Here is a 27668-nt window from a genome sequence, read left to right on the forward strand (position 1 = left end):
TACAGAATAGGGCTTGATCAAATTGAAGAAATGAGGGAGACGTTAAGAATCAAAAGGGCATCCAAGTACATGAGACTGGATGAATAAATAAAGGATGGGAAAGCCAGAGAGAAGAGGGGAGATCAAATAAGTTTTTGTCCAATGCATCTGAACTTAATTTTCCTGTATTTCATCAACTTTGTACCCGAAACCATCAAAAATTGTAGGTTACTTTAGCAAATGACAGAAATGAGTACACTCAAGAGCCATGGCTAGACTATATCAAATACCAGAACCAAAGAATTTATACTATCCAGTAATAATGAGTACTAAGTCACTGGTCTCTTTCAACACTAACATAAGGCATACATTGTAAAGCACAGTGGATGAGTAAGAATAAAATGAAAACAATCCATTTCTTTACAGAGCCAGCTCTGCAAAAAACCTAAATAAAAGTAATGCCCATCTCCCCAAAATTTGTCTTACCCTCTCCAGGAGTTTCTCATTCTCCTCTCATGAATCCTCTCCTGTTTCCTATCCCATTATTGTTTTAATCCCGGCAGATGGTCAAGAATCAAGAATTAAATACATAATTTAAAAGTATCTACTCCTAAGATAATATTCATATTTAAAGATTCTTGAAACTGGGAAGCCTTTAATCCCCTGAAAATATAGCTCTAATAGTGAGATGACTGCCCTCCAGCATCTTTCCAAAATGCCCTGTAGGCATCTAGATATGACTCTGCCAGTCAGAAAGCTTTTGCAATAACTATAACCTATTGGACAGCAAAGATAGAAAAGACAAATGGAGCAATGAACAACATTCAGAAAGCAATGCATGAAGAAATGGAAAAGATAACATAGGTTTTAAAAAAGGTCCACAGGGAACACCAAGGTAGCTCAGTGGTTGAATCTGCCTTTGGCTCAGGGTGTGATCCCAGAGTCCTGGAATTGAGTCCCACATCAGGCTCCCCACATGGAGCCTGCTTCTCCCTCTGCCTATGCCTCTGCCTCTCTCACTCTGTGTCTCTCATGAATAAATAAATAAAATCTTAAAAACAAAACAAAACAAAACAGGTCCACACTTGCATGCCATAGCAGCACAACAGGAGCCAGGAAAGCCTCAGTGACAGCTCTATATGAATTGGCTACAAGAAGTCTTACCCAACTCAACTGTTTAATCATGATTCTTTGATTCTAGCACTCAGAGCCACTCATTCCACTTAACTGTACTTACAAAAAGGGAATATGCTTATTACAGATTTGAAAGTTGCTAAGAGAGTAAATCCTAAGAGTTCTCATCACACACATAAAAATTTCTGTAACTATGTATTATGATGGTTGTTAACTAGACTTATTATGGTGGTCACTTCATAATACATACAGATATTGAATCATTATGCTATACACCTGAAGCTAATATAATGGTTAGGTGTCAATTATACCTCCATAAAAAATAAATAATAAAAATAAGTATTATTTAAAGGAATGGGTTTACATTTTGAATAAAGAAAGCAAATCAACCAATACTATTTTCTTTTTTATATGTTGTATTCTAGCCAGCATACTGGGTCTCAAAATTTAATCTCCAAATATAGTTTAATAAAAACCACTAAATCCTAAAAGTTGTGGGCAAGCCCTGTACCCTGCTGTTGGTCAATTAACAAATATTTGATGAATTCCCACATTACACAGGCACTGTTGTAGGCATCTGGTTTATATCATTGAACAAGGCAGGCAGACACTTTCCCTCATGGAACTGACATTCTGTCTGAAGGAAGACACAATAGACATTAATGCAAGTGCATTATAGTAAGTTAGAGGTGATCTATGTTATGGACAAAGAAATAGCAAAGCAAAGTAAGGAATTTAGGAAGTACAGGTGGAAAAAGAGAAGTAATTTTTATAGACAGGTGTGAACCATTAGGAAGAGCAATGGCTGACTTTCCTATGAAATCATGCAGACTAAGTGTTCTCTCAGACCCCAGCTTCAAGCTCTGTCCTGTTTGGTCAGATTTCCTTCTCTCCCACATGACTTCAAAAATGTTTCTGAGTCTCTAATCCTTATATGTATTCTCCAAACTCATGAAAACATGACTATTTTACACATCTGCCTTTCTTTATTCGAACTGAAAGAGTTGAGGGTAAACTCCTCCAGATTGAATACCTTTGTATGCAGCAAATTTTTAAAAATTTCTGTTCCCGAAATCACTAATCTCAAAACTTTTCTCATTTTATAGTCAAGTACCCTATCAGGACCCCAAATTATATAATTTTAAAATTTTCTGCATCTGTTGTTATTCTAATATATTATGGTATTTAAAACTATGCATACAATACAAATTAAAGGACAATGAGATCAAAATAAATAGAAATGCTGATAGTTTCTTCCCAAAGAAATGAGGATATTCACTTTTAAGATCACAGGACTAATAGATTCTGTATGCACACATATAATTATACTACAGTTTAACTATCATAAAAAATAATTCTTTTATATGCAATTCAAATCAAAGTACTCAGAGTGCCACAAGGGGCTGGGAATAATATTACATGTGAATAACTCTCTTCATATGCATATATAAAATTTTGTAAGCTCAATTAAGTAATCACCATTAGCCCCTTTTATTATTACATTAATTAGTTCAGTGCTAAGTAATAATCCAAATTTTACAATACAATTCTTTTCTATATGGATTTAAATCTCGAGGCATGACAAAAGTAGAGCAATGGCCTAGAAGAAAAAACAAAATCTAGTATGTTTATCATTACACATACCAATCTGTATAGAGAATTAATGAAGAAATACAAAACTTAAAATTGGATGAAACAGAAAGCATACTCACTCAGAGATGGAAGTGCAATTCTTCTAGAACATTTATTCAAATTCCCACTGCTTCCAAAGGAAGAGGGCTCCACTTCCATTTCTTTCTGCCTGCTACAAAGTTTTCCATTTTCCTCTACAACTGCCTTCATTTAAAAGTCTCCTCTAAAATAAATAAATAAATAAGGGGGGCACGTGATGGGATGAGCACTGGGTATTATTCTATAAGTTGGCAAATTGAGCACCAATAAAAAATAAACTTATTTAAAAATAAATAAATAAATAAATATCTCCTCTAGGGCAGCCTCAGTGGCTCAGCAGTTTAGCGCTGCCTTCAGCCCAGGCAGTGATCCTGGAGACCCAGGATTGAGTCCCACATTAGGCTCCCTTCATGGAGCCTGCTTCTCCCTCAGCCTGTGTCTCTGCTTCTCTCTCTCTCTCTCTCTCTCTCTCGCTCATGAATAAATAAATAAAATCTTTAAAAAAAAAGTCTCCTCTAAGACATTATAAAAATATAAAACAGAACCTAGATTTCTGAATGAGACAAGATAGCATAGGTCTATTTGTGCCCACTCTTTGTCCAGGCAATAACAAGAGGCCACCAAAGGAGGTTTGTAAGAGTTGTTAAGAAGACACGGAATTCGTTTGGGACCTGAATACTGGAGAAGCAACACAACAGCATCCAATGAAGGTGACGCATAGTCAGCATTTCCTGACCCCCAAACAGCATCAGAAGACAGCTGAGGGAGGGCTATTCCTTCCCCAGATGGAACTCAAATGCATACCAGGTCAGTCAGGCCACAGCAACAAGGGGAATGGATTGGAAGAGTCTGAGGCTACCACACAGCACAAGCAAGAGACACCACACAAGCAGTCTAACTATGGAAGGCTTTTTATCCCCATGATCCTGTAACTTCCCTCCAGAGGGTACCTATAAAGAATTCCACCACAAGAAGCAGCACAGCCTGAGAAACACTCTCTGTACCCCTCGAGAAAAAGATCCCATCAGGCCAGCACCTGGCCATAGATGCCTCTGTAAGCCTGAAACTCCTCTACACATTGGGGGCACTAGGCAGACTATGTGGGGAGGACCCCCAAAAGAGACCTAACCACACAAGCAGCAGGATCTAGAAAGTCTCTTTGTCTCTAAAAGTCTAAAACTCCCATCCTCTACCTGGAGACATTGGTGCATCTGGGAGGAACTTTAGGGGGATCATGCCATAGTAACTTTGGGCTCAGGAAGCCTTTTTATTCCCATAGGCCTTGTGGGTTTGTTTGTTTGTTTGTTTGTCTTACTTTAAGACAAGCAATGGTCCAGATTGGAGAAACCATTTTGCTTCCTCAGATAGCATCATTAGGAGCCAATGAGAGCCTAAGAAACATCAGGTAAGGCAAAAAGACTAAAACAACACGGCAAAAGTTTTGAAATTTAAATGCAATGGAAGCACAGCCCATAAAGTAGACCTGAAACTGCATGCTAACTATAAACAGGTTGACTTTCTGCCAGAACAAGATTTAAATAAGATCCAAACGTTTTCTAACATAAGATAAAAATGTCCAAGCAACAAAAGAAAATGACTTGTCATGCCAAGAACCATAACAATAAAACTTTGCATGAGTAAAGACAACCAACCAATGCCAACACTGGAATTAATCAGATATAATTATCTGACAGAGGTTTTAAATCAGCCATTTTAAAAAGACTTCGAGAAATTACAAATTCTCTAGGAACATATAAAAAAACTTATAGAAGAAGAAATAGAAGTTATAAAAAAAGAACTAAATGGAAATTGTACAAATGAAAGATACAATAAAAGAAAAAAGAGTAGAAACAACAGAAGATAAGAATCAGTAACTTAAGGACAAGTCAATGGAATTCATGGAATTTGGACAACAGAGAGAAACTTGAAACTGAAAAAGAAATGAATGGAGCCCCAGAGACCTGTGGGACATCAATAAGAAATCTAACATTCATCTCAACATATTCAGAAAAGAGGTAGAAACAGAATAGAGCTGAAAGACTAATCAAAGAAATAATGGCTGAAAGCTTCCTAAATATGGAAAACAACACAAACCTGCAGATTCATAATGCTCAGCAGCTCAAAAAAGGATAAATCCAGAGAAATCCACACCAAATCACATCATAATCAAATTTCAGGAAATGAAGGACAAAGAAAAAATATAGAGAGTAACCAAGGAGAAATGATGCATTATCTATAGGGAAACACCAAGTCATATATCAATGGATTTTTCTAGTAAAACTATGAAGGATATGGGGAAATAAGCTATACATGTGGAAAGAACTATCTATCACAAATTCTATATTTGGCTAAATTACCCTTCAGGAATGAAGGGAAAATAAAAGCATTCACAGATGAAGAAGAAAACTAAAAGAATATATCACTAGCAGACCTATTCTTAGGGACTGACTAAAGAATTTCTATAAACAAAAAGGAAGTAATGAAAGAATCTTAGAGGCTCGGGATAAAAGAAAAAAGAAGGTGGAAAGAACTGAGTATGTACAACAGACGGACCTTGTCCTCATGAGACCTATGTATCATATTTATTGATTGAAACAAAAAAATATAATACCACATGATATTCATGAGAATGGTATTTAAAAGTGGGAAAACCATAAATGGAAATAAAGTTTCTACATTTCACTATGGTAATACTAATAGGCTGCAATAAGTCATTCATCCAAAAATGAATAGATAGATAGATAGATAGATAGATAGATAGATAGATAGATAGACTGACCCCAAAAAAAGAAAACACTCAAAAGCACTAGAAATAAATTAACATGTAATCTTAAAAAATGCCCAAGTAACATAAAAAGTCAAGAAAAGAGAAAGATTAATGATAACCAGAAAAACTAAAGAAAGTAAATAATAAAATGGCAGACTTAAACAAGGCATACCAATAATCACCTGAGTAGATTGATTTAAGTAGATAGATTTAAAGACAGATTGGCAGAGTTAAAAGAGAGAGAGAGAGAGAGACTGTAACAGTTGATTCAAAGAAACTCACTTCAAATGTAATGCCAGAAATATGTTGAAAGTTAAAGGATTAAAAAAAATGTACCATGCAAACAATTTTTAAAAGAAGCAGGAATATTTATATAAATATCTGATAAAAAAAAGACTTCAAGGTAAAGAAAATTCCTAGAGACTGGGGCGCCTGGGTGACTCAAGCAGTTGAATGTCTGCCTTTGACTCAGGTCATGATTCTGGGGTTCCAGGATCGAGTCCTACATCAGGCTCCTGCATAGAGCCTGCTTCTCCTCCCTCTGCCTTTGTCTCTGCCTCTCTCATGAATAAATAAATAAAATTTAAAAAAATTCCTAGGAGCAAAGAAAAACATAAGGACATTACATAAGGAAAGAGGATCAATCCATCATGAAGACATAATAATCTGAAATATATACACATCAAATAACAATGTCTAAAATATATATAAAGCAGAAACTTATAAAGCAGAAAGGAGAAATGAATAAGTTCACAATCATAGTTTTAGACTCCAACACCTCCTTCTCAGAAACTGATAGAAGAACTACAAGATGGAAAATCAGCAAGGTTATAGAAGATATGAACAATACAATCAAACAGCACCTAAAGGACAGAATTACAACACTCAACAATAACAAAATACATATTTTTTCAAAGTGCCCATAGAACATTAAGATAGAGCATATCTTGAACCATAAAACAATCCTCAACCAATTTTAAAATATTAAAATCATAGAATCTGTTCCCTAACTAAACTGCAAAAAAAGCCGAAAAAAACAAAACCAAAAGTGCCCAGAAATAACATAAAAATAAAAAGAAAATCTCTAAACATGTATAAATGAAAAACATTTCTAAATGATCCATGAGTCAAAAAGGAAATTTTAACACAATTTTAAAAATATAAAGAACTTAATAAAAATGAAAGTACACATATCAAAATATGTGAAATGTAGCTAAAGCAGTGCTGAGAGGGAAATTTATAAAATTAATGTTTACATTAGGGACATCTGGCTGGCTCAGTCGGTAGAGCATGCAACTCTTAATCTCAAAATTGTGAGTTCAAGTCCTGTATTGAGTGTAGAGATTACTTAAAAACAAAAACAAAAACAAAAATCTTTAAAAAAAGAAAGAAGGAAATATCTACCTTAAACTAGACCAAAAAAAAGTGTACAGAAAATCTAACACAAGCAAAAGGAAGGAAATAATAAAAATAACAATAGAAAGCAATGAAATAAAAAACAGTAAAAACAATATGAAAAAAAACCCAATGAGGCAAAAAGTGGTTCCTTAAAAAAAAAATCAGTAAGATAGATACATTTCTAGCAAGACTGGGGGAAAAAAATGTCACAAATCACCAATATTGGAATGAAATAGAAGAGATATCACTGCAGATCCTATAGTTAATTTTTAAAAAGAACACTACAAATAATTTTATAATCATGAAATTGACAACATAGAAGAAATGATCAGTTTCTTAAAACTCACAAATTGCTGCAACTCAACCAAGGAGAATTAGATCATCTGAATAGTCATATAATGTTTAATGATAATGAAACTGTTATATAAAACTCCTGAAAAAAAAATCTTTAGCTAAGTTTTATTTTATTTTAATTTTTTAAAAGATTTTATTTATTTATTAATGAGAGATAGAGAGACAGAGACATAGATAGAAGGAGAAGCAGGTTCCCTGCAGGGGAGCCTGATGTTGGACTCGATCCCTGGGATCATGACCTGAGCCAAAGGCAGATGCTCAAACACTGAACCACCCAGGTGCCCCAAGCTCAGAAGGTTTTAAAGGAGAATTCTACCAAACAAAGAAGAATTACAATCAATTTTATAGCACTTCTTTTAGAAAATAGAAGAGAAAAAAACCTTCCCAACTAATTGCCCTATACCAAAAACAAAGGCAGTACCAAAAAAAGGAAACAACAAATCAATATCATTCATAAATTTAGATTTAAAATTCCTCACTCTCACCTAAGCCAGCAAAATGAATCTAACAATGTATAAAAATAGGTATCGAACTGTTTCTGCTCCCTTCCAAGGTCTGGTTGCACTACCTATCTCTTGAAAGAGTGTGCATTAGTCAGTGACACAGTCAGTCTGGGCCCTAATAAGATTATCATCATTACAGCAATATGGTGACAAATATTCAAGTCTGTGTCAAATTGTAAACTAACTTTTCCATTAAAGTTAATCTTGCCGAAAGTCATACTCAATGTCTATTAAAAACATATACAGCTAGCTATGTATTATAGGATGAAGAAACTATTTCTACAGAATCAAATAATGGATATATTTGATATTCTTTCTTTGCCCCTCTAGACCTGGCCAGTCAGCATTTCTTTGGCTCCCTTTGGCCAATGACAGACACCAGTAAGACATCAGTCAGTGGAGAAAGAGAGAAGTACCTCTCTGGAAAGCAGCCAGACTTCCTCACTGAAGCCCAGAGCTCTAATCAGAGGCCCTCTGCTACAGTTATTAGCTACCCACAAAACTCTACAGATTCCAAAGTCCACACTCTTTGTTTCTGTAGCCGTAAAAGTATTAATGCTTCCTTGCTTCTGCCTGTCCCAAAGCTTTTTGTCATTCCTTGGTTAACCTTAACTCTGACTACAACTTCCAACTAGCTACTTAAACTCTAACCAGCTCATTAGGTTTCCCTTACGGTCCTCATTGAACTATCTTATTTCCTGAAAATGATACATATAGCTACAGAGCTGCTAGGTGAAGATAAAAAATCAACTATTCAACACAAAAATCTGTTGCACTGCTATATGCTAATAATGAAGTAGTAGAAATTTAAAAATCTCCCATTTATAATTACACCAAAAAGAATAAAATACCTAGCAAGAAACTTACAATAAGGTAAAAGAAAGGAATAGAAGATGACACAAATGGGAAGATATTCCATGCTCATGGATTATAAAAATTAATATTTCTATAATGCCCACACTACCCAGAGGAATAATATTGTTAAAATGTCCATATGACCCAAAGGAATCTAGAGAGTTAATGCAATCCCTATCAAAATACCAACAGCATTTTTCACAGAACTAGAACAAATAATCCTAAAATTTGTGTGGAACCACAAAAGACTTCAGGTAAGCAAAACAATCTTGAGAAAGGACAATGAAGCTGGAAGTATCACAGTTCTAGACTGCAAGCCATATTCCAAAGCTGTACTCATCAAAACAGGATGATATTGGCACAAAAACAGACACATAGATCAATAGAATAGAGAGCCCAGAAAGGATCCCACACTTCTATGGGCAATTAATCTATGATAAAGTAGGCTAGAATATACAATGGGGTTGAAGAGACAGTCTCTTCAACAAAGGATTCTGGGAACACTGGACAGGTACAGGCTAAAGAATGAAACTGACTGCTTTCCTACACCACACACAAAATAAACTCAAAATGTATTAAAAACATAAATGTGAAAATTGAAACCATAAAAATCCTAGAAGAAACATGGGCATTAATTTTTTGACACTGGCTACAGAAACATTTTTCCAGATATTTTTCCTAAGGCAAGGGGAACAATTAAACAAAATGGCAACGTATTGAATGGGATAAGAGATTTGTAAAGGATATAACCAATAAGGGGTTAATATCCAAAATATATGAAGAACTTATACAACTCAATAACAAAAGGTCCCAAACAATCCGATTAAAAAATGGGCAGAGGACCTGAATAGACATATTTCCACAGAAGACATAGAGATGGCCAAGAGACACCTGAACACCGCTCAACATCAACTAATCAGCAGGGAAATGCCAATCAAAACAACAATGCCATCACCGTACAGATGTCAGAATGGTTAGAATCAAAAGATCAAGAAATAACAAGTGTTGTCAAGGATGTGGAGAAAAAGACAACCCTGTGCACTGTTAATGGGGATGCAAATAGGAGCAGCCACTGTGGAAAACAGTATGGAAATTTCAAAAAATTAAAAATAGAATTACCATATAATCCACTAATTCTGCCATTGGACATCTACCCAAAGGAAATAAAAATAGGAATTAGAAAAGATACATGTACCCCTATGTTCACTACGCAGCATTATTAATAGCCAAGATATGGAAGCAACCCACATGCCCATCAGTAGATGAAAGGATTAAGGTGTGGTACAGACACACACACACACACAATGGAATATTACTTAACCATATAAAATCATGAGATCTCACCATTTGCAATAACATGGATGGATACAGTGGATACTATGCTTAATGAAGTAAATCAGAGAAAGATAAATACCATATGACTTCACTCATATATAGAATTTAAGAAAAAAAAAACAAAATAAAAAAAAGAGATACAAACAAAACACAAAGTCTTAAATATAGAGAACAAACTGGTGGTTGCCAGAAGGGAAGTGGTTGGGGATGATGCATGAAAAGATAAAGAGGATTAAGAGTGCACTTATCATGACGGGCCCTGAGCAATGTATACGATTGTTGAATCATTATATTGTACAACTAAGACTAATATAACCTGCATGTTAATTATACTTCAATTATATGTATATAAAATATATATATATAAATATAAAATAAAAGCCATAAAGAAGTCTTTCCTAATTGGGTGTATCCAGCATTGTGCATGAATGGGGAGATTAAATACTGAAAATGTGTCAGATCCCCAACAGTAAGTTCAATTTGCTTCCAATAAAACAAATATCAGAAGCTGAGAGGTCAGCAAATGGCTAAGACAAATTTTTAAATAAAAACCAAGATTTAAAAAAAAAGCTATTCAGATGCTTTTTCTTTACTTTTTTTTTTTTTAAGATTTTATTTATTTATGCATGAGAGAGACAGAGAGAGAGAGGCACAGACATAGGCAGAAGGAGAAGCAGGTTCCCCACCAGAAGCCTGATATGGGACTCGATCCTGGACCCCAGGATCACTCCCTGAGTCAAAGAGAGATGGTCAACCACTGAGCCACCCAGGCGTCCCTTTTTCTTAACTTTTTACATAATTTTATAGGTATTTCAACCAATAGTCTTAACATAAAAAAGGGATATCATATCCTAAAAATACCCAGTAGGATTCACCAGATATCTAGAAAAGGAAGGAATCTTGAAAATCAAGTAGACAGTCCTGCTGTTTTAGAATTGTATAAATAAATCCAAGAATGATTACCTCATGTATCTAAACTCATAAAGTTAGATGACAAGAGTAGAAATAGAAACTAAATTTTCTAATTTCAATCCAGTAGAATATCTTATAACTATGCTATCTCTTAAAAACTCTACTTTTCACATAAGCACAGTCTGGAGCATGTACTGCTGCAAATCTAGCTTTTTCTCATAAATTTACGTATCTTATAACTTTATATATGCTATAAATGCATGTGTGATATGCTTCAGAGGTAACGTTTAATAAACAAATGTCATACCCTAAGTAGCCTGGAAACAAGAATTCCCTTGTAGATATTGACAAAGGTCATGGCTATCAGGGGCTCACCCAATAGCATTTTTTGGAGATCACAAAAATAAAAACTGAATAATTTAGTTGTTTCTAAAAAGTGTCATTAATATGAGTCACATCTTGAGTTATATTCCTTCATGTTAATTATCAAATAAATTCTTCTACATGACCATTAAGTTTCCACGACTCCCTAAATATCTGTATTTCTGATGACCAGACTCTTCCTGGCTCATACAATTGTCATCAAAGCTCCTCCAGCCAGGCTTATATGTTATCCATAAACTCAGCCAACTATCACATACCATATGTCAATATTTCTGCTTATATGTCCTAAATGTATTTTTAAACAATTTTTATTTGGAAGCTAACGTGACTATCCAACAACATTTAGGAAATCTCTCCTTTCCTTTGGGCTTTATTCCTGTGTTTATAGATGTCCCTTCATAATTGAACATAGAGTGGGAAATGTACTTTTTATGGTAGTCATTTTTTTCTGCCCCCCCCCCCATTTATTCAACTGAAAACAGGAAATGAAAAAAATTTGAGTGATGAAGTTGAACAAACTATAAACTACGTCTATTTCTGGCAGGCAGAGACCTATGTCACAGTCTTCACAGTGGTTGGGGACAAATTCACTGCTTCTGTTTGCCTTTTGCTTAGGCTAGGATTTCACATAGAAGATTTCTCTAACGTGACAGCAAAGTGCACAAAGACAATATAAAGAATAAAGCAGATGCCAACAGCAGGGTGAACCCAAACTAATCTGAAAATATTGCTATAATTTTTCAGCCTTTTTTTTTCTTTTTCTTAGAGGACTAAGCTTGCTCGGAGTGAAATCTATAGATTTTAAATCCTGTAGACCATCCCAAAGTGAGAAACAAGAACATTCCATGAATACATGGACACCAGTCAGCTATAACTCTGACTGAATAGGAGCTGTTTGTTAGGGGGCAAAGGGAGGCAAGTCTGAGAAAATAAGTGATTGGCCCCTAAAAACAGGTATGTGACTGAAAGTTACAAGAAATCTTTCTGACATTGTGGGATACTGTTTGTCATCCTGAAAAATCAAGCATCCATACTGTGTACTCAATAACCAACTTTGGTATTATTTCAATAAGAAAATAGAGAATAGGGACACATAACTTTTGCTAGGGGGCACGGGTAGGGGGACTATAAAGGCCTCAAAAAGAAGAGTGCCATGTCCCAGTAAGGGTAGAGAAAGGAAGGCAGCAGGGTGCAAGAGGGGTATTTCACCAGTTTCCCAAGATGGCTGGACCTGGTTCTGAGCCTAGAGAAAAAGAAAAATGCACATACTCTGCCTACTGCTTCTAAACCCACCTGGACAAAATTTAGGGGAGCGTAGTAAATGCAATCTTTCAACTTTCAAAACAAAGAAAAGAACTTCTGTAAACTACCATTTGAACTTGACTATCATATTAAATAAACATTGCTTCTATGGCAAAAGAGTTCAAAATGGCTTACAATGAATTTTTCCCAGGTAAGAGATTTCCTAATAGGAGGCAAAGGAAAAAAAAAAAAAAAAAGATTATCTCAGGAACCAATTTTGATATGTCTAAGAAAACAGAAAAGTTTTAAATTTCTCTAAGCCACCAAATCATATATTTTGGGTAAAATAACTTTAATCCAAGATTGTGATTCATTAGCAAAGTCTTTATACCGTATATTAACTTTACCCCCATCATTCAACTAGTACTATCCATGTGCATAACTGTATTTTAATGTATGTAACCTGACCCTTTCTTTATCTCAAAAGTGAGGCCAGAGAACTGAGGTTTGATAAAGGAATTGTTTGAGTTAATCATTTAAAGTGGGATTAGGGGGCAGCCCTGGTGGCTCAGCGGTGGCCCAGGGTGTGATCCTGGAGACCTGGGATCGAGTCCCACATCAGGCTCCCTGCATGGAGCCTGCTTCTCCCCCTGCCTGTGTCTCTGCTTCTCTCTCTCTTTCTCTGTGTCTCTCATGAATAAATAACTAAAATCTTTTTTAAAAATGTTTAAAAAAAATAAAATAAAGTGGGATTAGATTTTCTAATTTTAGCAATAATCTCTTTATATATCATAATGGCAATCAAATCACTGACCACCTGAGTTCCCAATTTTCAAGTATGTTTGGGACTGCCCTGACATAAATATGTTTTACTTAGTTGTCTGTTTATTCAAGGGTTTATTATTTGTTTCCCCTGACAAAAGTGTAAATTCTATGAGGGCAGGGACTTCAAATTGTTTATCACTATACTTCCAATATCTAGAATAGTCCAAACCATGGAGGAGTTGTTGATGGAATGAATAAATTATATAATAAAATGATTTTCCTATATCCATCTTGTGAAAAAAGTATGAATTCTGAAGCTACTAAGGGGATATTTGAATCTGTGGTTAATGTTAGGATAATATCAATTCTAATTACTTTCAGCTATCTTTCAGTTGTCAGTAAATCATTAGCTTGTAACTTCACTACCAATATGGTAACCATCTCTGTCTTTACAAAAGCATTCAGGTTCAATAATGCTAATCTAAATATAATCCTAGAAGGTAAATATTAAGGAAAGTAATTCCAAGCCATTAGGTTAACTACAGGCCAACACCATTCAACAGTATCAAACTCTTGGCTTGAGAATCAAGAAACTAAGATTCTAGTCTAAACATTTACTTACTACTTGTGGGAACTTGTGTAGGCCATTTGACCTCTCTGAGCTAAAGCCTCATCTGTAAAATATCAAGATTGGATGTGATTGCCAAGACCCTTGCTTGCTTTAAAAGCCTATAAGGGCAATAAATTGAAGTGATTAGCTAGAGGAAAACTGTACTTTGCATATATACACACTAATAACAGAAAACATATATAGTTTTTACTGAGGGCCAGACATTCTTCCAAGTACTTAACATCAATTGACACACAAAATATCCAAATAAGCCTAGGAGCTAGCTTTCATCCTCTTTGTTTTAAAGAAAGAGAAACTGAGGCCAAGGCATTAGATCATTTTCTCAAGGTTCAAATAGGTAGATATGCACAGCTAAAGGCACCAAGTGATCTGCACTCTGTCTGCCATCATCCTCCTGTCTACCTCTTCTGACATTTCTATGCTTAAGCTCCCTGGACTTCTCTCTGGACTCTGAGTACACAAACTTGTTCCTGTCTCAGATCCTTTGTCCTAGTTTTGCTCTTTGTTGGAGGGTTCATTCTATGGCTGGTTCCCTTTCTTATTTGGGCCTTATAGCAAAGCTCATTGGACCATCCTGATCCCTCTAACCAAAGTCATCAGGATACATAACCACTTCTTTTTCTTCGCTGTATCTGCATCTGAAATTATCTTCATTGCTTATTAATTCATTCATTGAGTATCTCCTCCTGAAACTGGAAAATAAGTTCTACAAGGGCAAGGATTTTGATTTGTCATCACTGTATCTCCAGCACCTAGAACAATAGTGAGGACAAAGTAGTTACACTAATTAACTACAGGAAAAACAGACATGGGAATGAATGAAAAACTAATAAAAACGGCTTTCCCATATTCATCCTAGGTACTCAAAAGTATGAATTCTAAAGCTACTCCCAGGATACATGGAATCTCTGTTATGCCATTTAAATAAGATTTTCAGACAAAGGAGAATTGAGTTTACTGACAATATTTAGTACCCACATTTCACAGAATTTCTGCTTTACTGTCAACTCCTATCAAAATAATTATGTAAACTTTTTTTTTTTAAGCGAATGTGTTCATTTTAGAGAGGAGTTCAGATCTTTTACTAAATCACCCAAGAAACTGAGCATCAGTGAGTCATCAAAAATGTTAAGCCCACAGAATCTAACACTTCCAAGAAACCTTAAGTTTTATATTAAAATTTATATGCTTGTAGAGCACAGCACAAGTGGTGTGCAGAGATAGAAGCAACAGCAACCATGTCTCATGCCCTCTCTGGGGAAGGTGGTAATATATCATTTTATCAGTACAGGAAAGGGGAACAGGGAACAAGTGTTGAGTGTGGTCTGCTTTTGGGGGAATGGCTTAAAGAACACAAGGAGCCCTAGACTGGAAGGGCATGAAATAAGGAAAGGTCGAAGCTTTCATTGTCCTCAAATTCTCATGCTCACTTCCCCCAATTATTTAAGGTAGCTTTAAAAATCCATACAGAATACTAAGAAAAGATAAAAACAAAGTGGATACAAAAAAATGGCATCAAGGCAAAATGATAATAGGACAAATTCATGGAGGGCAGGACTAAAATGAATACACAGCTGCCTACAGATCTGTGCCCCTGGACCTTTGCTAGATCACATATCGACTCTACCTTCTCTGGCATCTAGTGCAGGAGGCCTTAGTGGACAGAGCCAGGAAGTCCAGGATTCAGATGTAGCCCAATCAGGTGCATGATTCATAGCATGGATGGGCAATGGGGCCCAGGACAGGCACTGGTTTAAAAATCTAAGACAATGTCCTCCCATGGGTCCTCACAGGTGGGTTCCTGGATGGCTCAGTTGGTTAAACATCTGCCTTTGGCTCAGGTAATGATCTTAGGGTCTTGGGATAGAGCCCCACATCAGGCTTCTTGCTCCACAGGGAACATGTTTCACCCTCTCCCTCTGTCTGCTGCTCTACCTGCTTGTGCTCTCTGTCAAATAAGTAAATAAAATCTTAAAAAAAAAAAAAAAAAAAAAAGAGGACACTGAGTGACGAAAGAAATCCAACAGCACCCTTACACTAAAGGCAGCAACATGTTTCACGAGATTATTTCATATAAAATTACTCACTGTAGGCTGGGGGCCTTGTACTAAAAAAGCAATTCAATGAAAACAATTATTTGAGTAGCCAGCAGTCAATGCCATTCCCAGTCTGACCACATATATCTCCAATGGGAGGTGTGTCTGTGTGTGAGTAATGTGTGCGCGTGCACACATGTGTTTATAAGTATCTTTTGTTTAAGTGAGTTTTCCACAGAATTGGAGCAGTGGGACCTTAAGGTAGTATTCCCTAACACTTACCTGGAATGCAGCCATCCTGCATAGTCCCTTAGCTTGGAACAATACGTCCAAATTGGGATGGACTAATATTCTTGTAGGAAAGTCAAGGTGTCTGCCCTACAGGCCATACAATGAAGAGAGATGCCCTCAGTCCCTAAGGGAAAAGGCAAGAAGCTGTTCAAGGTATAATTTTGAAAATACAGATGAAGAGACCAAAAGATCCCCAAAGTTCACCAGTAGAAGGTCTATGGTTGAAACAAACTAATCTGAAAATTATATATGCAGGCAAACCAAGTATGCATGCCTTTTGGCATTTTTTCTTTTTAAGTCTCAGGAAAGCACTTTTGAAATGGTTCATCTTGAATAGCAGGTCATTCTCTGTACAGTATAGGAGAATTGATTGCAAAAGATATACCTAGAGAACTAAATAAGTTCATGTGCTGCATTTAATCAAAAATTATAAGGGGCACCTGGCTGACTCAGTAGAGCATGCAACTCATGATCTCGGGGTTGTGGGCTTGAGCCCCACGTTGGGTTTAGAGATTACTTAAAAACAAAATCTTTTAAAAAACATTGTAAGTCAGTTGTATGGTATGGTTAGTTTTTTTTTTTTTTTTTTTAAATGATGACTTTTGTTCTAGAGTGAGCCCCTCTGCTTGTCAAGAAATGATATGGCCAAATGTGTATTCAAGGCATTGCTGGCTCATGGTACTTACAAAGACAATACATGTACCTCTCTATTCTCTGCTTTGTTGTAATACTGTAGGAAAGCATGTCATTTAATATTTAACATTGATGTTCTATTTCTGCACTCATATCAGTTCACACATAATACATTAATGTAAATATAGTAATTCTAAAATACTTAATACTTAATACTTAATACATACTTTTTTCAAAACAGACCCCCTAAGCTCTTCTGTAGAAATCTCATGGAGGACACAGTCCTTTATATTATTCTCTTAATGAGGAGTCTTGCACAAAATTCCTTTCTGGGATTAGTACACAAAATAATTCTACCTCTTGAACAACTGGTCTATCTTTAAACACATAAGGTCTGTGAACTATGGAATTGTCCAGGTTACAATTTTTCAGTTAATTGTTAAAAAGTTTAGTGCTGACATTTTGGTGTATTTATAGCAAGTCTGTAGGTGTTATAACATGCTTTTAATATTTTTGTCACTGTTTCTCTTTGAAAACTTCAATTGTTTTTAATTTAATTTACTTTGAGTGATGTTTTGCTATGTTTTCTTGGTGTGTTTTAAGTCTGTTAAATCTACCATAGTGGAATATATAATATGGGATTAAGTAGTCTGCTTTATTTAAAAACAAAACAAAATAAAAAACAGAAACAAAAACAAAAACAAGGGGCTCCTGGCTGGCTCAGCCAGAGGAACATGCAACTCTTGATCTCGAGGTCATGAGTTTGAGCCCCATATTGGGTATAGAGAATACCTAAAAAGATAAAACTTAAAAACAAAAAACAAAATCTGGTGTAGTTTTAAAAGCATATCATTAATAATCTAATTAGTGGAAGATCTGGAGGACAAGAAAATAAATACATTGTGGATTTATATTTTGATTACTTTGAAACAGAAATGAAGACAGCCTAACTTCCAAATATCCTTAAAATTTAAAAAACAAAAGTAAACTGATTTCCCTTAAAGTCTTACCTTTTTTGTTATATGTTGGGGGATGAATTGTTTAATGTTGTTTTACCTAAAACTATCAGAGAAAGTCTAATTGTGAAGTAAAACTGGATTCGAAATTTGAGCACATGTAGAACATAACACAGCATTCTAATCATGTGTTAGAGAATTTGCATCCTTTGTGAAAAGTATTTACTATCAGTATCTGAGTTTTTTTGCCTTATGTCATGCAGAAATAAATTTCTCCAACTACTATATTCCAAAATTCACCTCAATGGATGTAATGTTATATTACTATATGTTTTGGAAGCCAGTAGGTCACAGAATGAATTTAACAAGAATATGAATATAGTGATATTTTTTAAGTCTCCCAATATTTGGTAACTCACAGTGCTCCAGTTCACACTTGGAATATCAAGTATTTAAATAAGCTTAATAGGAACAGAACAAATAAAAATATTTAAGTAACTTCCTTGAAAACTTCCATCTCAAATTTCTAGTGTAGCAACTTTTTTTTTTTAAAGATTTTATTTATTTATTCCTGAGAGACACAGAGAGAGAGAGAGAGAGAGGCAGAGACACAGGCAGAGGGAGAAGCAGGCTCCATCAGGGAGCCTGATGCGGACCGGATCCCGGGTCTCCATCCCGGACCCCGGGTCTCCATCCCGGACCCCAGGATCACGCCGCGGGGCCGAAAGCAGGCGCTAAACTGCTGATCCACCCAGGGCTTCCTGCAACTTTTTTCAAAGTATTTACTATGACATAAATCTTCTATTTTAATTCTTTTATAGCAAATATTTGATGACATTAATGATTTTGTCTAGTTTGACAGTACCCTCAATATCACTTTACGATATTTCTAACTTCCTTCCAAAGTTCTTCTTTACTATCAAATACAGTTTCCATACATATTGAAGGCCATATGTCTATATGGAGATATTTTCAGTTCAGAAAATGACTTAAGAAAAAAAGGCAATCTTTGTGTGTGTGTGTGTGTGTGTGTGTGTGTGTGTGTAAATGTCCTTTAAATTCAGAAAGCAAAATAGGGGAACCTGGGTGGCTTGGTTAGTTAAGCATCTGACTCTTGATTTTGGCTCTGGTCATGTTATCTAGTCCCACACGGGGCTCCATGCTCAATGCAGAGTCTGAGATTCTCTCTCTCTCTCTGCCCCTCACCCCCACTCTTCTCTCCATCTCTCTCTCAAATAAATAAATATAGTCTTAAAAGGGCGGGGGGAATAAACAGCCAAAGACCCACAAGGCTAAGAGACAGAGGGCACATGCAGTTTCAGTAGTTTTCTTTAATGAACGCTTTGTTGTTTAAACCTATTGAATTATCCAGAGTCTGGTCATATTGCTGGACAATCATTACCCAAGCAACGTGGAGGAGATGGAAACTGATAAAGGAGCAAAAGGAAGCAAATGAGAACAAAATGAAATTGAGGGAGAAGATTAAACTGTTACAACAAATATGCTTTAACTTCTAAGAAGCACCTGCAGAGCTTTCATACACGATCCCTTCCAATGGTGAAGAGGTGGCACAGAAATATTTTCTTCATTAGTAAGACCAAATTTTAGGCAGCTAATGAGAGTATTCTTTGCAATTTTTGTGGTGACAAGAATGGTGCAGATGGGAGTTTAAGATAATGAAACTAATCCCACAATCACACATAAAAACCAGTCTAGTTTCTGACTCACAGAAGTTTTGTTTTTCTGGTTGTTTGTTCTTTTGTTCTTAATCCTTGGGGTGCCTGAATGGCTCAGGTGATAGAACATGTGACTCCTGATCTCAGGGTTGTGAGTTCGAACCCCATGTTGGGGGTAGAAATACTTAAAAAATAAAATATTTAAAAATAAATAAATAAATCCTATCCTGGTACAAGGCTTTATTGGGCAATCCTATATAATTGGAATATATAGAGTATATTTGGTCTTTTTGGCTCCAGTAATCAGGAAAATGAACTGATGCAAATGTATTCATCAGGCCTCAGAAAGTGAACTTACCACGTGACATATGAAGAGACATATTGAATGTGACCTGATTCAGGCACTCTTTGTATATAGTTTAAAAGCACTTTATAAATGAAAAGTATTATTATATTTAGTGTAATCAATATCAGCAAAATCAGTAAGATTAGGAAATAATGGACTTGCTCCAGTGCCCCTTAATATAACTTTCAGTATAAATAGTAAATGAATTTTTCCATCACCTGAAAACTATGTACTTCTGTCTAGTACCTGACCTAATCACTTCAAAACAGTTTATTTTATTGACCTTTAGTAAAAAGCTATGCAACAATCTCAGAACCAACTCTGAAATGAAGAACGAAAGATTAAAAAGTATATTGAAAAGAAAAGAATCTTCTTTCAAATGAGAGCAAAAATGAAAAGCTCCAGCTTTGGTTTGGTTTCTACCTACTGAATCTCCATTATTCTCTGTAGTTCCAAATCTGCAACTAGATAGTTTTCTGAACTCACAGAAATATCCTTGATCTTTTTAGCTCTCTTCTCTTTTTTCTGGACTTCACGAGATTCAAGAAAAAGCTCTAGAGATGAAAAGATGTTCATTGCCTTAGCCTTGTCCACAGAGAAATGATAGTTGAGACCTAGAAGAGAGATACTCCCCAGAGAAGGAGGAAAAAAGCAGATGTTCTGGAAATAGGAATAACAGAACACGTGCATTTAAAATAGTGGAAAAAAACAGTAGCGAGATAAGGAGCTGTCCCCAGGAGAGAAGACAACCCAGAATCAATGCCACAAAGGCCAATTGCTTTGAGAAGCAGGGAATGCTCAAAAATGTTGAAATCTACAGTAATGCTATAAAGATGGACAATGAGCAAAGGCCACTATATATGGCTAAAACAATACATTAATAATATTCTAAAAGAGAGTCTCAGTGAAAACATACAGAATGAATTTGGATCATAAGGATATAAAGTAGACATGTAGATGTAAGATATTGACTCTTCACCCTAGAATTGAGGGAGTAAAACAAGTACAGCAGTCCCCCCATTGGTTCCAAGACCCCTGGGGGGGGGGGGTGCCAGATGCCAGAAACTGCAGATAGTTCAGAATCCTACATAGACTGTTTTTCCTATACATGTATACCTATGACAAAGTTTCATTAATCACTTAGGCCAAGTAACAATGACAACAAGTAGAACAATGGTAACAGTATGTTCTAATAAAAGTGACTGTGATCTATCTATCTCTCAAAATATCCTATTGTACTGTACCCACCCTTATTATGATGAAGTGAGATGATAAACGCGTGAGGAGATGAGGTGAGGAGACTGACGTAAGCATGTGACCTAGCATTAGGCTGCTATTGACCTTCTGACAAGAAGTCAGGAGGAGGCTCATCTGCTTCCAGATCATAGTTTACTACCAGTAATTGAAATTGCAGAAAGCAAACCACAGGTAATGGGAGACTACTGTAAAATGCTGGGGCAGAAGCTATGCACAGATAAAAACATATCATCATGAGACATGAAATCACATCCCTCCTCAGTTTTGGAAGCATTTATCTTTGCCCTAGATTTATCAGCTATTTATTTATTCACTGACTTTTCATTTCATTACTATTCTAAATATAACATTCTGTGTTATTTAAAAATATACACTGGGACTTATTCACCTAGATATAGTACGAAGTACCAAGTAGTGACACATTTTAAAAGAGCCCTTGAGCTACTTTTATTTAAAGGCAATTCAACGACTGTGACTCTCCTAGAGTAAATGCGTAGCACAAGTACATGCTAGTTCAGTATTCTTCACAGTTATATCATGCTTTGTAAATTATTGTGCTTTGCATTCTATTTTTAAAATTTAACTCAAGAGTTGTGTATCATTCTATTGGATTACCATAATAAGTTCAAAATGAAATGGAAAGAATACACTACAAATAAAATCCAAAGGATATTAAAAGTCTGTTTAAGGGATCCCTGGGTGGCGCAGCGGTTTGGCGCCTGCCTTTGGCCCAGGGCGCGATCCTGGAGACCTGGGATCGAATCCCACGTCAGGCTCCTGGTGCATGGAGCCTGCTTCTCCCTCTGCCTATGTCTCTGCCTCTCTCTCTCTCTCTCTCTCTCTCTCTCTCTGTGACTATCATAAGTAAGTTTAAAAAAAAAAAAGAAAACTAAAAAAAAAAAAAAAAAGTCTGTTTAAAAGGCACCGTGCAACACCACAAATTACATCCCTTTGTACTACACTTAGAAATAAAATTAATGAAAGATACTTCCAAAATATCTCTACCAACCCATCTGGTGGTGCCTATTATGTAAACTCATGGTTTCTTATTTCTCCTTGTAGGTATTTTAACTATACAAGAGCCTAAAATTTGGGTGAGTGGCCTCTCAGTGACTTCTAAAAAATTAACAAATTATTGTTATAAGTGTACATCAATATATAATACCATAAGACAAATGTATTTTATTCAATATTTTATAGTTATGGAGGGGTGGAGAGAGACGGACATGGTGGCTAGGTAGAAGAAGGCATTGAGAAAGGTAAACTATCAGCTGTTACAAGGAAAGGCAAATTATAGTTGCCCATGACATTTGTCGCTAATTATAACAATCATCTTCCTAGACAACAGGAGGATAATGATACTCAATCAAGAGCAAGTACTCACAATTTCCTCCCCAGGCTCCACAGCACCATTGGATTCAGCTCCTGTGTCCTTCTCCAAGTGGCAACCAGATCGTTCTTTCTTGAATTCATTCTAATCCTTTAACCCTTTTTTCTAGCCCATGATCCACGAGTTCTTTGTCTTGGGATTGAGCAATCTGACTGAAAAGTCGACAAAGGAAGAGAGAAAAGAAGGAATCTATTCAAACTAGGAAGATACACATGAAGAACAGCAAAGTACAGACATCTAAAAACAATACATACCCATAAGTAAAATATGATGAAAGCACACCTATCAGATGACTTATGCTGTGTTGAATAATTCTCAAAGTATAATATACAAGAGACTTCTAACCTTTGTCTTGAGCTTAAAAATCTGTCTGAAGCCACCCATTTCAATGCCAACCCTTAAATGAAAAAATACATCTGAAAACATAATTATTGAAGACTAAACAAATACTACTCTAAAGAACATAGTCCCCAATTTTCCACTGCAATTTTCACAAACTGTTATATGTTTGTGAAGTATGTACTCAAAATATGTACTCAATTCTCATGCACTTTCTATAATAAGGGCAATTTTTGAAGTATATAAGCAAATATAAATTAACCAGATACTTTTATAAAGCTGGAAATACCATAATGTATAATCCCATAAATGTATAAATGAGGGGAAAGCTGCGTGCTCTGATGTTGGGTTGATAAAATATAGCTATCACAGACCTCAATCACATCAAGAAATATATAGTAAATGCTGACCAGAGGTTTTCATTGTGCAGTGAGGAGAGATCAAGGTGAAGTAAGTTTAAATTGCAGTAGGTGCGATTTTGAGCAAACAAGAAGCAATCTTTGACATGTCAGAAAAATCTACAAAGGGTGGTAATGGATTCAGCTTGATCTGCGAATGAAAGAAACAGCCATTCATTACTGTCGCTGCTATCATATTCAACATGGCCAACACTGGCTCCCTCACCATCATCAGTATCTATATTCAAAATCCCTACACAGTCCCTAATATTATAAACAATTATCACACACTGGATAATTCACTTGCTAAGACATGTTCAAGTAAAGCAATGTTTGGAGGCAGGGACGGATCTAGTTTGAGTGGGACTTGAAGCTTATACATTCTGGGGGGGGGTCCCACTTTAAGAGAAAAATACAAAATTGTAGATACAAAATTAGGCATAAATATTTGGAATGAAAAAAATTATAACAGATTTTAAAATATAAAAGCTGACAAATATCATCAACATTATAGACTCAAGGAAAACAAACATTTTTATTAACAATCTATCAGATCACCACCACAATAAGTTTGACCCCCATTTTTTTGGCCTCAATCTCTTTCATTCCCTGTCTTGTAAAGATGCTAGACAACTACTTTAGTCTCTCCTTAAACATGGTTAACAAAAATTTTATTTTCTTTTTATTAATAGTTTAGAAATGACTCTTTTTGGTTTTGGATGCATTATCAGTGATTTCCTTTTTAATTTTTTTTTATTTTTGCATTATCTGTAAATAAAGTTTTATTGATAACTTGGGATAATTTATATTGGGTCTTGTACACATGAGCATAGAATTTAGAACAATTTGCACAGACAAGGTCCTAGGTCTATATATTTATATATTGTAAATTGCATTTTTCCTCCAACAGCCACACAGGTCCATGCTCAGTGCCATAGCACAGATTCATATGGCTTTAATACTTCCCATCAAGAAGCACGTGACAAGAGTAGGCAACAGAAGTAATCCCAGAAGTCATTCCTTAAAGCAAGATGACCAGCACTGATTTAACCATACATAAAAGTGACTATGAATCACATAAACAGATGCAAATAAGCCCAAACTAAACATATCCCTGGCTCAGTTTCTTTTTATGCAATCCCCCAAAATATCATTTGACATTAAGAAGTGTTTGGGGCTAATAAACATATTTATTATCTGATGGCATATTATGAACACATTTATATATCAAAATGTATTAAATTATACGCTTGAAATATGTGTGCTTTATCTTATGTCAGTTACAAACTTGTTTTTATAAGTAATATATCAGTTCAAATCTAATTAGGGTACATAAAACACAAGTTTTAGGGAGAGTATTCAAATAGGAACAAACTTGGAAGTGATGCCCTTCTCAAGGCTGAATGAAGACCTTACTGGAAAAGGTAGTCTTACTACCCACGCCATAGCAGAGAAGTTAGCTGGACTGCCTAAACCAGAGATGGTCCATGGGTATTAAGCAATAGGAATGAATGAATGAATGAATGAATGAATGAATGAGTAAATGGCCAACCACCCTTTCCCAGTTGCAGGTGAAACAATGCTGGTGCACAAAAGGAGTCAAGGTGTTGTGGGTACACTCATTGCCGGTGGGGGGGTGGGGGGAGTTGTGTGTGTGTAGCAAGAGGTATGCAGTGTCTTATGTCAGGAGGACTGTGGAGAATGACCCTTTGGGATACAAATGGGAAGAGGCTGGTGGGGTATTGTGCAGAGGAGTTTGGAGTGTTGGAACCCTGTTGACCAAAGGCCTAAGCGACACTTGGAGCACATGGTGTCCATATCAGCAGGGCCACAGTGACTGCAGTGGCCAGGGCAGTGAGTGTTTTGAGGAACTGAGTCCTCTGTGTGTGTTTGCTGGGGCAGTGAGATGCTGACAGCCATGTAGCAGGGGCAGAAAGGCAACACAGCAGCAGACTGGAACTGGTGAGTCTGCAACCATAAAAGAGCTGAAATGTTACCAGATCTATAAACTGGCAAGTTAGCCTGCCACAGATGTCTTTCTATGTGTATGTGTACAGAGGCATAAATATGCAGAGGGGAGGGGTGTTTGTGAGCATGTGAAATCTCTTGTTCAGGGAATAGACCTTTCACACACAGAGCACTGTGTGTCCCTTCCTCATGATTCAATTCTTCCATACGGAGATGCGGTGGAGCATCACATGCTCTATTTCCACATGTGGAAGTTGTTTCAAATGAAAATACAGGGTGATGCAGTGCAGCACATGCACCCTGTGCGTAAAAATGAGCTTTGCACCACAGGAGAGGAACTCTAAAATTAGGAAACTCAAAGTGTATACAGGGCTGCTGGCACACCAGCCATCCTCCCTTTTAGAGACCTTTGCTCCAGAATATAAACAAATCCTCTCTGGAGATCCCCAACTCTGCCCTCTATATAACCACTTGGAATATAAACAAATGTAAACAAAATGGCTCTGGGGAGATAAATCAGTATCTCTCACCGGATATCTCTATCTTTATAGTTCTATTCAGTCATCCTTTAACTCAGGTGCCAGAGTTCTTTGTTCAAAAGCCCTCACTGCAAAAATGTGAAAATATACATAGAGCATTGACTCCCTACAGGAGTCAGAAAGAAAATTCACTCCTCTATAATGTCCTCCAGTGCCTTCTTTTGACAAAGCTTATTATCACACTTGCTGCAAAGAAAAAATGTTTAAAGCTCCATTCTCACAGAGCAGGTAAAGAGTCGACTTTGAGCTGAGATGTAATAAATTCATACCCGGAGCACCTAATAAAAATATTATAAATTTTATGTCTATAAGTTTGAGAACTAGATGAAACTGATAAATTCCCTAAAAGACACAAACTGTTAAAAGTCATATATGAAGAGACAGTCTGTAGAGCCGTATATCTATTAGGAAATTTAATTGGCAATTTAAAATCTTCCCACAAAGAAAATTCTATATCTACATGGCTTTATTGGTCAGTTCTTTCAAACACTGAAGGAAGAAATAAACACTTCCCAACTCGTTCTGTGATAATAGCATTATTCTGAATCCAAAATCAAACACATTACAGGAAAAGATAACTACAGACAAGTATCCTTCATGAACGTAGATGCAACAAGTTCTTTAACATTTTAGTAAATCAAATCCAACCGTGTGTGTGTGTGTGTGTGTACATTTTTTTAAAGATAATACATCATAAGTAAGTGGAACTTATCCCAGAATACCACTCTAGTTTAACATTAAAACTCAATGTCATTTACCATATTAACTGATGAAGACACGCACATATAATTTCAATAGATGCAGAAAAAAAATCATTTGGCAAAACCCAAATCCATTCCTAGTTTAAAAAAAACAAAACAAAAACTTTTAGGAAAGTAGCACCAAAAGGAAACTTCTTCAAAATAATAGCTATCAAAATAATGTAGTTAACTAATATTTAATGTTAAATATTGAGAAATGGCATTTGCTTTCACTACATCAACTCATCATTTTACTGGAGGTTTAAGCCAGTGTAATAAGATAAGAAAAAAAATAAAAGTTATCTATATTGGAAAGGAAAAAGTTAAACTACCATTAATCCCAAATGACAAGATCATCTCTGTAGAAAATCCTGTGAAATCTGCCCTCAAAAAACTAGAACTAAAAATTGTGTTTAACAAGGTCATGAGATCCATGATGAATACCAAAAAAAAAAAAAAAAAAAATCAATTGTAAATTTATAGACTGATAGTATTCAGAAGTTGACATTGAAACAAGCAATACCACTTAGGCAAGTGTCAAAAACAGAAAATAATTAAATATAAACATGATATGCAAGATATATATGCTGATAAATAAAAGAACTTAGAACTTTGCAGAGAGAATGTAAAGAACACCTAAGTAAATGGAGAGATGCAATTAGTTCACAAATCATACAATTCAATAACAATTCAATATCATCAGGTTACCAAATATCCCCAAATTGATTTGGACATTAAATGTACTTCCAATAAAAATCTCAGGAGGCTTTCTTATAGAAATTGACAAATGGATTCTAAAATGTATATGAAAATTCAAAGGTCTAAAATATCCAAAGCTACTTTGGGATAAATAAAAACAAATTCAGACGATTTATATCGTCTAACTTCAAGACCTATAAACCTATAGGAATCAAGGTAATGTGGAATTAGCAGAGACAGAGAATCATAACATGAAACCAAGCAGTTTATTTCAGAAAGAAACCCATATGCATGTAGTCAAATGCTTTTTAACAAAGTTTTATGGGGGAGAAAGAATGAGAGTTTAATAAACAGTGCTAGAATAATCAGATATCCACATTGCAAAGAATAAAAAATAACTTTGAGCCATATGTAATACCACATTCAAGTTTGTAGAGGAATTACAATGGGAAATAAGACAATATTTTGGG

The 27668-nt window shown here is 35.7% G+C and overlaps 1 protein-coding gene across 7 annotated transcripts in view; it reads right to left on the reverse strand.

Moving 5' to 3' along the window:
• The window catches only part of LOC140626332 (uncharacterized), a 591342-nt gene that overhangs the window by 76077 nt on the left and 487597 nt on the right, over nt 1-27668 (reverse strand). For 6 of the 7 annotated variants that reach the window (XR_012025526.1, XR_012025519.1, XR_012025521.1 and 3 more), the window contains one exon: nt 22510-22667. The gene's annotated coding sequence lies outside the window, so the exon portion shown is untranslated. Of the gene's footprint in view, nt 1-16248; nt 16382-22509; nt 22668-27668 lie in introns of all 7 variants that reach the window. The other variant, XR_012025520.1, reaches the window with a different exon arrangement.

Source organism: Canis lupus, chromosome 37 (assembly GCF_048164855.1).
Source record: "Canis lupus baileyi chromosome 37, mCanLup2.hap1, whole genome shotgun sequence".
Taxonomy (NCBI): Eukaryota; Metazoa; Chordata; class Mammalia; order Carnivora; family Canidae; genus Canis; species Canis lupus.